Below are 13,123 nucleotides of genomic sequence, written 5' to 3' on the forward strand. Positions count from 1 at the left end.
GAAAGCACTTGCTTTTATCCAATATGGACTTGCCAACAGTCAGAAAATTATATGGATGTTTGCTCTTAAGTCCTGAGAGACAAGTTAGAAGCTCGTGATCCACTTCTCTTGTTTTATTCACTGTTACATAAAATCTTCACTGTCTGTCAGGAAATGATACAGCACATCAGAGGACAAAACTATTGACATAACTGAAAAAAAAAAAAAAAAGAAAAAACAACCAAAAAACCCAAAAGAACCAACAAAATCAATCAATCAATTCTAATCTATCCTTCTTGCCACTGGATTGGCAGCCAGAATGTCCAGTGTGCTAATCCTGGCCACTGCATCCCATTTCCCATATGAGAACGTGGACAATGCTGCTTTCTAATACTTGGGGTGCCACATCTGCTTAAAATCTAATTCCTGTTCCCAGGAAGAAAATTTCTATGTTTTGAAAACTACAGACAGCTCCTGCTGGTCTCTGAAGCACAAGGAAGCAATAATCACATTATAGATGTGCACAGGGATGTCAGGAGTGACCCAGCCCTGCGCCCTGACCTGCTACTGCAGGTACCACAGCAAAGGTGGCACTCCAGCCTCATCAGAGACATTTCCACTGGTACGAGGGTTCTGAACCCCCTCTGTAATCCCACATCAGCCAGCCAACACTTCTGCAGCATTTCTCAGTGCCTTTTCTCTCGCAGCTTTTGGCTGTGCAGTGATGGAGCAAACCCAGCCCGGCACCTGTTAAGTGCCCCAGTCCTGCCTTAGCTCCGGGTCCGGAGCAGCTCCCAGGGCTTTCCCAGCTATCCTGGTACAACACCGGCACCTAGTGGAGACCAGCCTGGAGCAACCGGCCCGGCGCCAAGGACCTGCACTGAGGGGTGGGAAGGAGTCAGCCACCTCTAGCTGAGCATCAACTTCCTTCTTCTCACTCATAAACTGCTGCTGCTACCAAGCAGGAATGCTGTGCTATTAATTCTTTCTTGTTCTCATCCTCCCCAGAAAATCCATTTTGAAAAAGGTGCTGGAAAGAAAAAACATGTTTACTGCTGCGTTACTGGAAGGTTCTTCAAAGCAAGTGCTGGAGGTCTGTGATCCAACATGTTGGAGCACAAACACTTTCCAGTGCTGGAATTTTCTACATTATGAACAGGCAGTTGCCAGGTTTTGCTGGGCAGAGCAGTCCTGTTCAGGCAAACCCTGCAGAAATAAAACCTGATTTTGTGTGAAGGCCATAGAATGGCTTGGCTTGGAGGTGACCTTAAAGAACATCCAGTTCCACCCCCTGCCATGGCAGGGACACCTTCCACTTGCTCCAAGCCCTGTCCAACCTGGCCTTGGACACTTCCAGGGATGAGGCAGCCACAGCTTCTCTGGGCACCCTGTGCCAGCATCTCACCACCCTCATAGAGCATAATTTCTTCCTAATATCTAAACTAAAGCTACTCTCTGTTGTTTTGGAGCTGTTCTCTCTTGCTGGACACCCCAGAGCTGGAGGCAGGTGGGGTCTCGAGCAGAGGGGCAGAATCACCTCCCTCAATCAATGTGAGATCAGTGGAATATTTTGAAAGTCTTAAGCAGGTCTGTCTTCTCCCCAGATGGCAAAAAGGAATATTAGCACCCACTCAGAGGTGGTGAAATGCTGTTGCTTGGGTCCCACTCCAGCTTCTTTAGATTTGCTGGTTAACAACACATCCAAGTTTGTCTCTTCAGCTTTCTGGTTTGAGTAGCCGACTTGAAAAATTTCATTACACACCTTCAGATTGCTCATTTTCCCCAACCCAACTGAACATAAAGAATTTGGTGCTCGCTACATTTGAGAGATTTGTGTGCTGGAGTTTCATGGGGGCAAACCCAAAATACAGAAGCAATGGATGTCAGCCCCCAGCAATGGCTCATCCATTTGGTACCAAAGTGGCACTGTTAGCAGAATGGCTCTGACTCCTTCCATCTATGTAGCTACAGGGAACAGAGCCATTGCTGGGTTTCTGCTAACCTACAGACCTCAGTGTACAAACATTGTGACTGCTGGTACAATTAACCATCCAGGATTGTCCCAGGTGAAGAGAAAGCTTCATTATCATATCCCTTGTTTCAGTTACAAAGTTTCTTTTTCTCTAAATACATAATCCAGTTTTCAAATGTCAGTTTTATTACACTGATTCTCAAGTCTATTTAGAGCAGAGGATATCTCAGAAAGAACATCACAAAAATACAACTGGCTCTCAAATTTAAGTTTCTCCTGTAGGCTTGACATAGCTTTTTTAAACAATGGAAGCTCAAGAGGATTTCGTGTTCTTCCCTTCCCTGCTTTTACCCCAGGGAAGGCAGCATTGCTAATAAAACCCACAAAGATCAACCCTAAAAATAAATATCTTCTGTTGGTCTAGACAGCTCTGGCTCTTGAAAGAATTTGATCTGGGTGGTAATTACACTTCACTTTCGATCCATATATGAATTCAGTACTGGCAAGATATGTCAAACTTTTATCTTTCTATCCTCCCCTGATCCATCCATCAGCATTTGCAAAGCATTTGTCATAGCAGAAACAGTGCAGGAGACTGAAGCCCTTTGTTCATTCACACAGCAAACAGCACAGACAACAACAGTGGAAGCTTCTTCTTTACATTACCCTGCCACCATTCTTGCACCATGACCAGACAGAACAGGTTTAGGAGTGAGAAAAGCATCCCTTTTATTCATCAGCTTGGGTTATAAATTTGCCTGTCCTTAAGGTCTCTCAGGGAAGGCAGAGTGTGCATACAAATATCTAATAAAAGATCTCCTCTCCCTCTGAGTGCTGAGCTTCCATTCCATGCCCAGACCACTGGCTATTACATTACTGGTAAGTCATGGGCTGGGAGATATCAATTTTACAAGAGAATGCTTGTCTGATGATAAAACCACCAAAATCTGGTGAGCTCTCTGTTTAGACACAAGAAAGAGAAAGCAAACCCTTTTACCATCCATCTCCTCTGCTACTCCAGACACTGTCTCTGTGTTTACCTTCTGGCCTCGAAGAATCAGCAGAGCAGCTTACTTGGTGCTGAACAGATTTTTGCTCTTTCATCTGAGGGCCTTTAGAAAGTTCTGTCCTCAAGCTCCCAGATCTTGATGCAAAAATAAGGGAACAGTGACAAATCAAGCATCAGAGACTGGAAAGGTATTTTTGTGATGACTGGATTTCCCATTAGGAGCACAATGGTTCTCCTAAGTTCACTTCACTAGCTCCTAACTTGCCAGTTGACAGATGATAAGGGGTTTTTTGATACTTAAATAATTCTTTTCCTTTTCTCATTGTTTCTGTAGCTATTTCCACCACCTCTATTTTAAAAACAATTGAAAATGGGAAAAACCAGTCTAAGTCTAAATGTCTGCCTTTGCCTCTCTACAAAAGCAGATCCTTCTCTTTCATGGTAAAGAGCTTCATTAATTTCACTTCAAGGAAAGAATTTAAAGGTAGGAATAGCATTAGTCATTTGCCTGCTGCTCTTGGCAGGCAGGGACATGCACTAAGCAAAGCCACAGGTCCTGTTATTGCCTTCAAGTTAAAGGAAGAGAGAGACAGAAACAAAGGCATTGCTGTTTCACAGAAAGAGAAATGAGTAATGGATATTTTGTGGGTCACATTAACCTGTATGGACACTTCTCAGTAATTCTTTGAATCCTGAGGTCTTCAGGAGGTCACTTGCTTCTTAAACATCCATTTACAGTAAACTTAGAAAACTTATAGCTCTGGATAAAGTGGATCTCAATTCTTCTTCCACTTTCTTTTGAAAATTTTCTGCAATCATGTCAGGATCACTTGTCTAGTTTCAGGTTCAGTGGTGGGGCTTTATACCAATATCAGGCACTACAGATAAAAAAAAAAAACATGTCTAAGGTTGTTTCATAAAGTGAAAAGAATGTCTTCAGTCTTCAAGAAAAACATATCTTTGGGCAAAAGCTGAACTTGAGAATGTCCACTGTTTTCAGTGCAGCTGTGACAATTCCTACCAGCAATCCCTTACATTTAATTTCCAGCTCTGTTTTGATGCTCCTTGCTGAACTCAAGACAGACAGAAGACAGAAACACGGTGAGTGTGTTAGCACAGCACCTAACACAATGGAATCCCAATCTCAGTTTGGGCTTTCAACAAAAAGTAATCACATTTAGGGGCCTTCTGACTAGACCGGAATACCACAGCTGTCTAGATTAGACAGTGACAGCCTACAGACCATTTCTATGGGATGAACCTGTCCCAGTCCCAGATGATTTTGCACCATACACTTGCTAATATATTAGTCTGGAAACTGTGTTAGAGCAAGAAAAGAAAAGGGCAAGGATATGCAGCCAAACCTGCCTGTGACTGTAAAGCTGATCCTTGATATGTTACAGGGTTTGGAAGCTTTTCCAAAGTGGCCAGAAGATAAACATTGTGTACCCAGGTAATCCTAATTCTGGTTCACAATTTCTTCACTTGTACCTTAAATAAATTCATTTAATAGCCAGACTTCAACTTTGCACATCAAAATTGCTTATTGACAAAGCATTAAGGAGAGAGCTGGAAGGGAGATGTGAAGGTCACTCAGCATTCACTTGCTGCTGAGGCTGAGCAATCTCCAAGAGATCCACAACCACAGTGAATGACTCTCCAGTCCCTCTGAAGATTTGTGGTTGATTCAGGGGGGCAGAATTCTGAGTGCAGAATTGATGGCAACTGCAAACCAGCCTTTCTTGAGAATTCAGCCCCAGACATGCTGAGACAGGGCTGAGGTAGTTTAGGAATGGTTGTGTGCCATGAACACAATACAAGGAGGACTAATAATGCTATGAGCCACACCATGAGAGTCTGAAATCAAAAGTTTCCAAGAACCTGTAACACGTGAGAATGTAAGAACAATCACACTGAGCCAGCTGACAGCTCCCTTTAGCCCAGTGCATTGTTTTCAACATAAGGTAAAGAATATAAAAACAAGGTGTGTATAGAACAATTCTTCCTCAGGGACAGCCTCCTACTCTCTAGCAATCAAAGTTTATCACAGAGACATCACACCAGAACTATTGAGTTTAACAGTCACAAACACATAAATTATCCATAAATTATCCTAATCCCATTTTTAGCCTTCATTGACTTCTGACCTGAACACCATCTCATGGAAGCAAATTTCTAAATGGAACTAGGAGTTGCACAAAAATGTGCTTCTGTGTTATCAGCTATAAACACAAAACTGGCTGGTGCCATGTAGCTAGTGGCCAGAGCAATGCTCATTTCAGCACAAAGTACTAGACTTCATTAACATCCTGGGTAATTATGACACCTTAGATTGCTTTTAAATAATAATGATTTAACACAGCCTTGGAAGGAAAAAAAAAAAGGTATTTTCAGGAGTAGGCAATGTTGGGCATCATCCAAAGTTCCTTCTCCAGCATTGCTCCCTACCCACTGTCTAGACCAAGAATACTCAGATAAGAATCTGACTCCTGATCACTACACTGGAATCTCAGGCATGTAGACCATCACACATCCCTAGCCAGAATCCCTCTCTCTGTGCTACATGCCACTGCTCTGAGAGCAACAGCAGTCTGCTGCAAAAAGTTATATTAAAATCCTGTAACAGATGGAGGGGGGAAAGCCTCCTTTGCCTTCTGCACACAACTGCCTCAATCCCTCCCCACCAGAGCTGTTATGTCTCAAAGACAAAAGCCAAAAGATAGCTGCACAAGCTGTGCTCACTTCTGTGGCTGCCTGCAGCAACCCAAGGGATAAACAACAGCCATTTCAGCTGAAGAATTAGGAAAACCATCTAAGTGCAATTCTCATTGGTGGCATCTCCAGGGGAGTGCAAAGCAGCACAGGATGAAAAAAAGAAAAGCAAAATCTTCTGCAAACAGAGATTTCAGCATCTGCATAGCTCGCAGGAGTATTTCACATTCAGCATTTGTCTTTGCAGGTGAAACTTTCTATACTGGTCACTGAGGGAACAATTACATGCAAATAAATTGACACCATTAACTCAACGGGGTCTGAAGCATATGGGGACAAGTCAGTGGACTTTTTTCTTCCAGAAATGAGCTACTTTTATCATGGAAATAATCTTAATGTTTGCTGACGCTGTAATTGAGAATTAAAGCTACAGAAAAATGTGAGGTTTGATAAAACACAATAGATATATTTTTTCCATACAGTATATGGCACCAAAATATGCAATATTCTGGAGAGGATAATTAATCAGTGTTCTCTTGCTGAAGTTCTTTTAATTGTCTATGATGGTCTGTGTTGGGGGAGACTATTGAGTTTTAACAGGGAACAAGATCAGGCACCATGGGGAATACTTACATGAATAAAGACTGCATGATGAAGATTTTTGATCTGGGAATTGCTGTTCTGTAATCATCTGTAAAGCACCAGGAGTGCCCCTGGCACTGCATATATAATAATAAACTATTGACAATAAATCATGTAATTAAATCGTCACTTCCAACATTCTTTTCATAATTCCTGCCTCAGATTTAAGTTCCCACATCAGACACGTTAGGTCCTCATAATATTATTAAAGCTCCTACACTTCAGCTTTTAAAATTCCCCTAGGGATCTATTGTTTCTTTGTTTAATGTGTTTATGAGCCAAGGGCCCCATTAAATACAATAGGGAAACTCCCAGACCTTTAAAAACTTTGCCCCCAGAGACATTTCTTAGGAAACAGGACCATTTTTGTCATTCCATCGTGTAACTATTGGAAAGTCTATTGATCAGAGAAGTTCTAGGAGAAAAACAAAAGAAATATTCCTCTTCCATGGATCATCAGGTCCTTAAGGCCACAAAGCTACACAAGGCAGAACTGCTGCATGCAGACAGCTTTCCCTCCTCTGGAGCATCTGATCATTCACACAATCCCTTATTAAGAGTATTTTCTGTTATGATTGTTCTTTGTGCCTCATTGCCTTTATAGATGCTGTCTGTAAGGTAAGAGCAACCCCACTTGGTCTGGAAGGTGATAAGATGGGCACATGTTTACATTCCTCCAAACCCACACTGTACATTGTCCTCTACAGATTTAAATAGAACATTTGGTCTGAGACAGAATAGGCTGCCAAAAGCAGGAGAAATTTTGATGATCAAACACTGACTTTTAAAAATGAATGTCCATCTACCTTCAACAGGACTTAAATATGGTGAGAGATCTACAGAGAGCAGAGAGATGAATGAAACTACTGTCAATGTGCTGAAAAAGCTGAAATTTACCAGAAATATACTTCATAGTCTGAACCCTTATTGAAAACTATTTGACACTGTAATCTGTTGCATGTTATGGTTTATTTTAGAGGGGTTATTTTATTCCCCTGTGAGATTCTCCTCAACTGCTCACCACATTTCTCTAAAAGGTAAAACTCATCCAGAATTTATTTAAGTCTCTTTGGTGAAGCCACAAAGGATAAGCTGGGGTGCTGTGATTTATCAATCACAATTCAAAGAAGGCACAAAGCTAAGTGGGGAGTTCACACTTGTGTAAAAATACACCCAAGGGATATGCAGGGTTCCTGTGTCACAGCCTAAGTCCAAAGTGAAAAACACCTGGCAACCATGCCAGTGAAGATGGTTCATCTGTAGCTGAGTTGACAGTTTCTCAACATAAAAGAGCTTAGACTGAGGTTAGTGTGAGCCATGGGTGAAGTGGAAATTCCTTTCACCTTGACTAATGCATTTTAAGTGACTCCCACTTAGGGTCAGAAAATTACAAGTTCTGTTTTGTTAAACAGTTAAAAAAACCAAACATAATCTCCATGAGGCTGGAAAGTTCTACATTCCAGTGAGCACGAGGGATGGTGAACATAGCCTGTGGCCAAACACAGCCCACGCAGAGCTTCACACTGTTGAAGCTTTCATCTTCAGCACCCCAAGGTACAGCCCACAGAGACTGCAGGATCCCAACAGGCAGTGCTCCATCTTGCTCCAGCCTAATGCATTCCACATGCCAGGACCTGCATCCCCACGAGCTGCACTGTCACACCACAACTGAAGAGGCTGGCAGCTCACTGTGCAAGCATTCAGGAGCTGGGGGGCTTCTTGTGGACTTCAAGAGGATGAGACCAAGGTGCAAGGTCTGTAACCAGCACAGCTCCCACAGGGCTGCTTCTTATTCAGGAGTTACTAATGAATAGTGAACGTACTCACCCATCAGATTGGTGATTCCTGATAAACTGCAGTCTCATGGGATGTATGTCCTGTTGCAGTAAGGTAGAAAAATTATAAAGAAAAGCCTCATAAAATCAAGCCTGCTCTCCTGGAATCAATGGCTGGCCTTGTCAGGAACTAGCCCTTTGCAAGCTCCCATGTGAAAGCAATCCTGGCGTGAGCAGTTTGTTAGCATAACAAGCTGTTCCTGGGTGAAAAACTACTTGCACCTGTATGAGCTGTTTTTACACCATAAGATAGGAAAATTAAAACTATCTCTCACAAACTTTTCCTGCATGTACACACTGAGAGTTTGAGTGACCAATTAATACAGAATAACAACTTGTTGCTTACCAATAAAGTAACTGGCAAGAAAGCTACTAACCAATTGGAGTCACACATGAGGTCTGTAAAACTGTATAAAAATGAGTTATGTGAATAAAGAGAGGGCTTTTTTACCACCACGAAGAAAATGGAGTCCCAGTGTGATTTATTCCCATATCTCCCATGCTAATATTAACAAGCCACTAAAAAATACAAACCAAATGTATTTTGGAGCATGTCCCTCCTATCTCTCCAAATTCATATGGAAATCGAGTATCTGCTTGGATGTGAAGATATCTGAAGGAATATGGTCGTGCAAAAATTCACATAATCAAGGGAGTTTTCATGGTAGATAATTTATCTTGCACAACTCAGTGTTAAATAAGGAGGAGTGTTAGAAAAATGTAGCTTGGATAAATGAAGCTGCAGCTCTATCTCTGTAATATCTTTACAGGACTTCATGGTATAACTGTAATGAAGAGATCTGGTATCATAATCTACTTTCCCAGATTGCCAGTGGAAAGTTATAACTGTGATTAATATAGATATGGTATCTTACTAATAAATAATGTTGCAGACAAGTTCTCCATAATGTGAAATGGCTACAAAGAGGGTTTGCATGCCAAGAGTTCCAGTTGAGTTAGATGACTGCCTAGAGTAGCTCCAAAGCTACTGGTACAAAAACCCTTCTAGAGGTAGCAGTGTGTTCATGACATCTGAGTTGTTTAGCTGTGGTAACAGAATAAGAAAGGACTACAATAAATTTGTAATTTCTTTTTCCCAGGTCTTGAGGATCACATCTTGTTTCTTAGCCTAGTATTCTATTCTGCTCTTTGAGTTACCTTTAGTTGAATTGAAGTTTATAACAGTCTGATCAACTATCAGCTCTCTCTCTAGAGAAAGAGATTAGAGATGGAGCTGTTCAGGAATGATCCTTTTTTTGCTTTTGTTCATTTTTTTTGAGTCTCACACTCAAAAATATCTTTTCATCTTCTTAGTATTAAACCCACATGGAAACTGAAACTGATTCTGTAACATTAATCACTTTTGTTTACTTTATAGAACAAAATTATATTTTATCCTGTGGGTTCAGTTAAATTCCTCCTCCAATGCCTTCAGTATTGGAGGTTCCAGGGTTTTCCATGTTAGCAGTGGAACAGTGGAAACAATGATCCATGTACTCATGGCCAGGCAGCATTCCTGGGTTTAAGAGACCCTTTACAGAGAACAGGGGTGTACCCTCTTTGCAGTTCTGCCATGGGCTCAGCATGCAAACTTGGATAAAAACTTTAATTGTAATTTCCTGCTTTCTTTTCTTCAGATGAAAGAAATTAGACAATAATTTATAGCCTCCTTTTATAATGCTCTCAGATTTATGAATGAAGCAATCCTCCCTCCCTTGCTATTGCATTCCTGCAATGACTTTTTGTTGGGAACAAAGGATGTCGTGATAGAAGGGTGACTAATAAGCAACCTAACACCCAAAGGAATCTAGTACTAGGACAGCATGACCTGCAGTAATTCTGCTCCTCTTAGGCACACACACAAGATGATCAGTCATCCTACACAACTCCCTCGACCATCAGAACAGTAAAAAAAAGGGGGGAAAAAAGATAAGTTAAATCCTCTTGTCCCAAGCTTACAGCTCAAAGGACACACATAATAAGTTCATTCCTAACTCACAGAGCATTTATTTGGAATAAACTCTGGGAAGGAATCCTATGGAAATTAACCCTTGCTTCTCTGGATGCTATTATTACATGCAGAGCTTCCATAATTCTCAAAAATTTCCTAGTCCTTAGAAGTAGAAACTGCCCTGATTAGTTTCTCACATAGCCATCCAACCCATAAATGCTGGAGCCAGGCTGGAGGGAACAGTTATGCAACAGAGCCCATGAAAGAGAAAAAACTGCTTGAGGCCAATTGGCTGCTTACATCATATATTTTCATGCTCTGTTTACAACCTCTCTGTAGGCATCTCACAATTCTGCTGTATAAGATGTGGGTGAATATCTTGTGATAAAGTAAGAAAGAAACAAACAAACAACTTATTGAATGTTCACATCAAATTTCAACTCAACAGTCTTTTAAGTGTCACATGTTGAATGAAGGATTTGCTTCACTAATAGGCTGAGTATGATGAGTGGGGATAGGTTCTACAGAACTCCTGGGAATTATTTTTTAAGACCACAAATCACACCACATTCAGTCCTTCTTAACTCTTTGTATGTATTCCTGCTTGGTCAAGAACCAGCAGATCTCTGTAGGAAGTGTGATGATGGGACTGTTTCTCTCTGTGCAGCTGAGCCAGGTGAAGAACATTTTCCCTTGATTTTCAGAGCTGTGTATCAAGGCTGGCACCAGAGTCAGATGGAGAAATGTCCATTGGAGAAGCTTCATCCCAGCTGTGTCAGAGCCCTGCACAAGAATGAAACCTTTTACCCTATTTGTAGGACAATCATACTAAAAAAAAAATACAGAGGAAAACAAAAGTAATGGAAATTTAAAGTGAACTTCATGTTCAGTACCTGAAACACGACATGTAAAGTATTTCTCCTTAACTCTTGAGACTGCACATGAGAGAGGAAAAAAAAATCCTTGTATGGGCATCACAGTGCCTCAAGAAAGCAAAAATAGCACCAGCAGCTGGCTTCAGGATTGAGTACAGAGGACAGAGATCTTGTGTTACCCACGGGATGTTGCAAACCTGGAAGCTGCAAGCAAACAGCACTGCTGGGTTTAGGTTGGTTTGCAGGGAATGAATGCAGGGCAAGTAAGATATAAATGCTTAACATTTAAACATTAAAATAATCACTACATTAGAAAATCTCCACTGAGATTAGAGCCTGTGCTTTATGGATAGGATCACATGAATTCAGAAACAGGTCTGAATATTTGAATTACACCCACAGGCAGCAATAATGATCCGAAGGTTTGGTATAAGAAAGTTGTTGAGAATTTTGTTCAATTTAACTACAGTGTATCCTCCTGGGCTGCAGTGGAGCTTTGGATCTCTTGCCTTTTATGAGCAGCACATCAGTCAACAAGAATTTAGCTTGGAGGAATGCATTACAAATGTAGAACAAATCAAATTAGCTTTCAGATGTTATCTGTTGATATCTCATTTCTTCCTCAGACTTCTAACCACTGGAACACATCTGGGCAGTTGGGGGAGGCAACTGTTTTACTAAAAAGTACTAAATATAGGTGCTATAGAACAAATTACAACATGCTGCATTGCCACTCCACCTCCAGTACAGGATGAACTGGGAACAGTTACCTGCTGGAAAAAGATAATTCAGTTGAGCTAGCATGTCACCTTTACAGCCTAAAAAGGCAAATTAATCATTGCAATTATGTGCTAAGGATGAGTGACAAAGTCATCTGCTGCAGCAGTTATTTAAAGAAATCAAGATTTGGAGCACCATTTACTTGTTTCAAATTTTCCCTGCTAGAAATTTGAAGGCTCCTGAAGAATTCAATAATGCATTCTATGAAGAAAACTACAGGTTTTATCCTTAATATCCTACATACTTTAACATAAATTTAGAGCAGAATTCTTTCCTCTTTTTAAATGGAAATAGTTTGCTTACCTGAAAGTTCTTGTGATGGTCCAAGAATGGACTGGGAAAGGAATTATATGAGTTTCTTGATCCAAGTTTTACACAGCCTTTCAGCCTGATCAGCATTAAGTGATGAGCTCCAGTGACACACACTGATGCCAGGATGTGCATCAGACTGGAGGTTTTACTGCCCAGCACTTCAGTGGATTCAAGAAGAGCAAATGAAAATTTACTTTAGCAGCCGTGCCACAACTGTGAGTTCTGTTAGGTAGAAATTAGACTACAAATCACATAATAAACTGTGCTATTGATAGCAAAAGCTTTGCAGCCTCCCTTACCCACAAAGATGGTACCTTTCTGTGCCATAGCTAAGTGCTGTGAGAAAGGAACAGGAGTAAGTTGCCTGCAGCACTAAGGTTTCCTTTAGAGGCTAAAATTGATCTACTATTGCAGAAGAGTTTAGGAAACTCAAGCTTTGACTTGTCAGTTTAAACCTCCTGGTGAAAGTTCCTTGCTCAAAACACGCAGAAACAGGCTAGAGGAGTACATCATCTACTGCAGGCATTGACATGGGCTTTGGGTGACTTAAACCAACAGACTGAGACCCAAGACCACCATATTTAGCCAGCCCAGGTGTGTAAAACTTAAGTCCTTATTAGAAAGTTAATTAAATAACTGGTTCTAAAAGCAATTTTCCTTATTAAAACCAACAGAAAAGTCACAAAATATTCCTACATTTGAATATCCTGATGCCTTCCACATGCACCTTGAAGAAGCAAATATCCATGTTTACCAAGTGCCACCCAGAGGAAAACTTTGCTAAAACCCCTCTTGGTGGTCAGTCATTACCCAGCTCTTCCTAAGGCTTGTGCAGTGCTTCTGCAACAGCCTGTCCTCCCAGCCAGACAGTGAGCACGCCTGCCTCGTCCCCTGCTGGTGCAGGCAATCACATCATAAACTGATCAAATGCCATTGTACAACTCAATAGGCTTTTTGGACTAAGTTTCCAAAATTTGGGAGTGGGCCTTTCTTCCATTCAAACTAATTTGGGCAACAATGAAAAAATTCACTCATGAACAAGGCTTCTGACTACAT

The sequence above is a fragment of the Serinus canaria genome, chromosome 12 (assembly GCF_022539315.1).
Source record: "Serinus canaria isolate serCan28SL12 chromosome 12, serCan2020, whole genome shotgun sequence".
In the NCBI taxonomy this organism is placed as follows: domain Eukaryota; kingdom Metazoa; phylum Chordata; class Aves; order Passeriformes; family Fringillidae; genus Serinus; species Serinus canaria.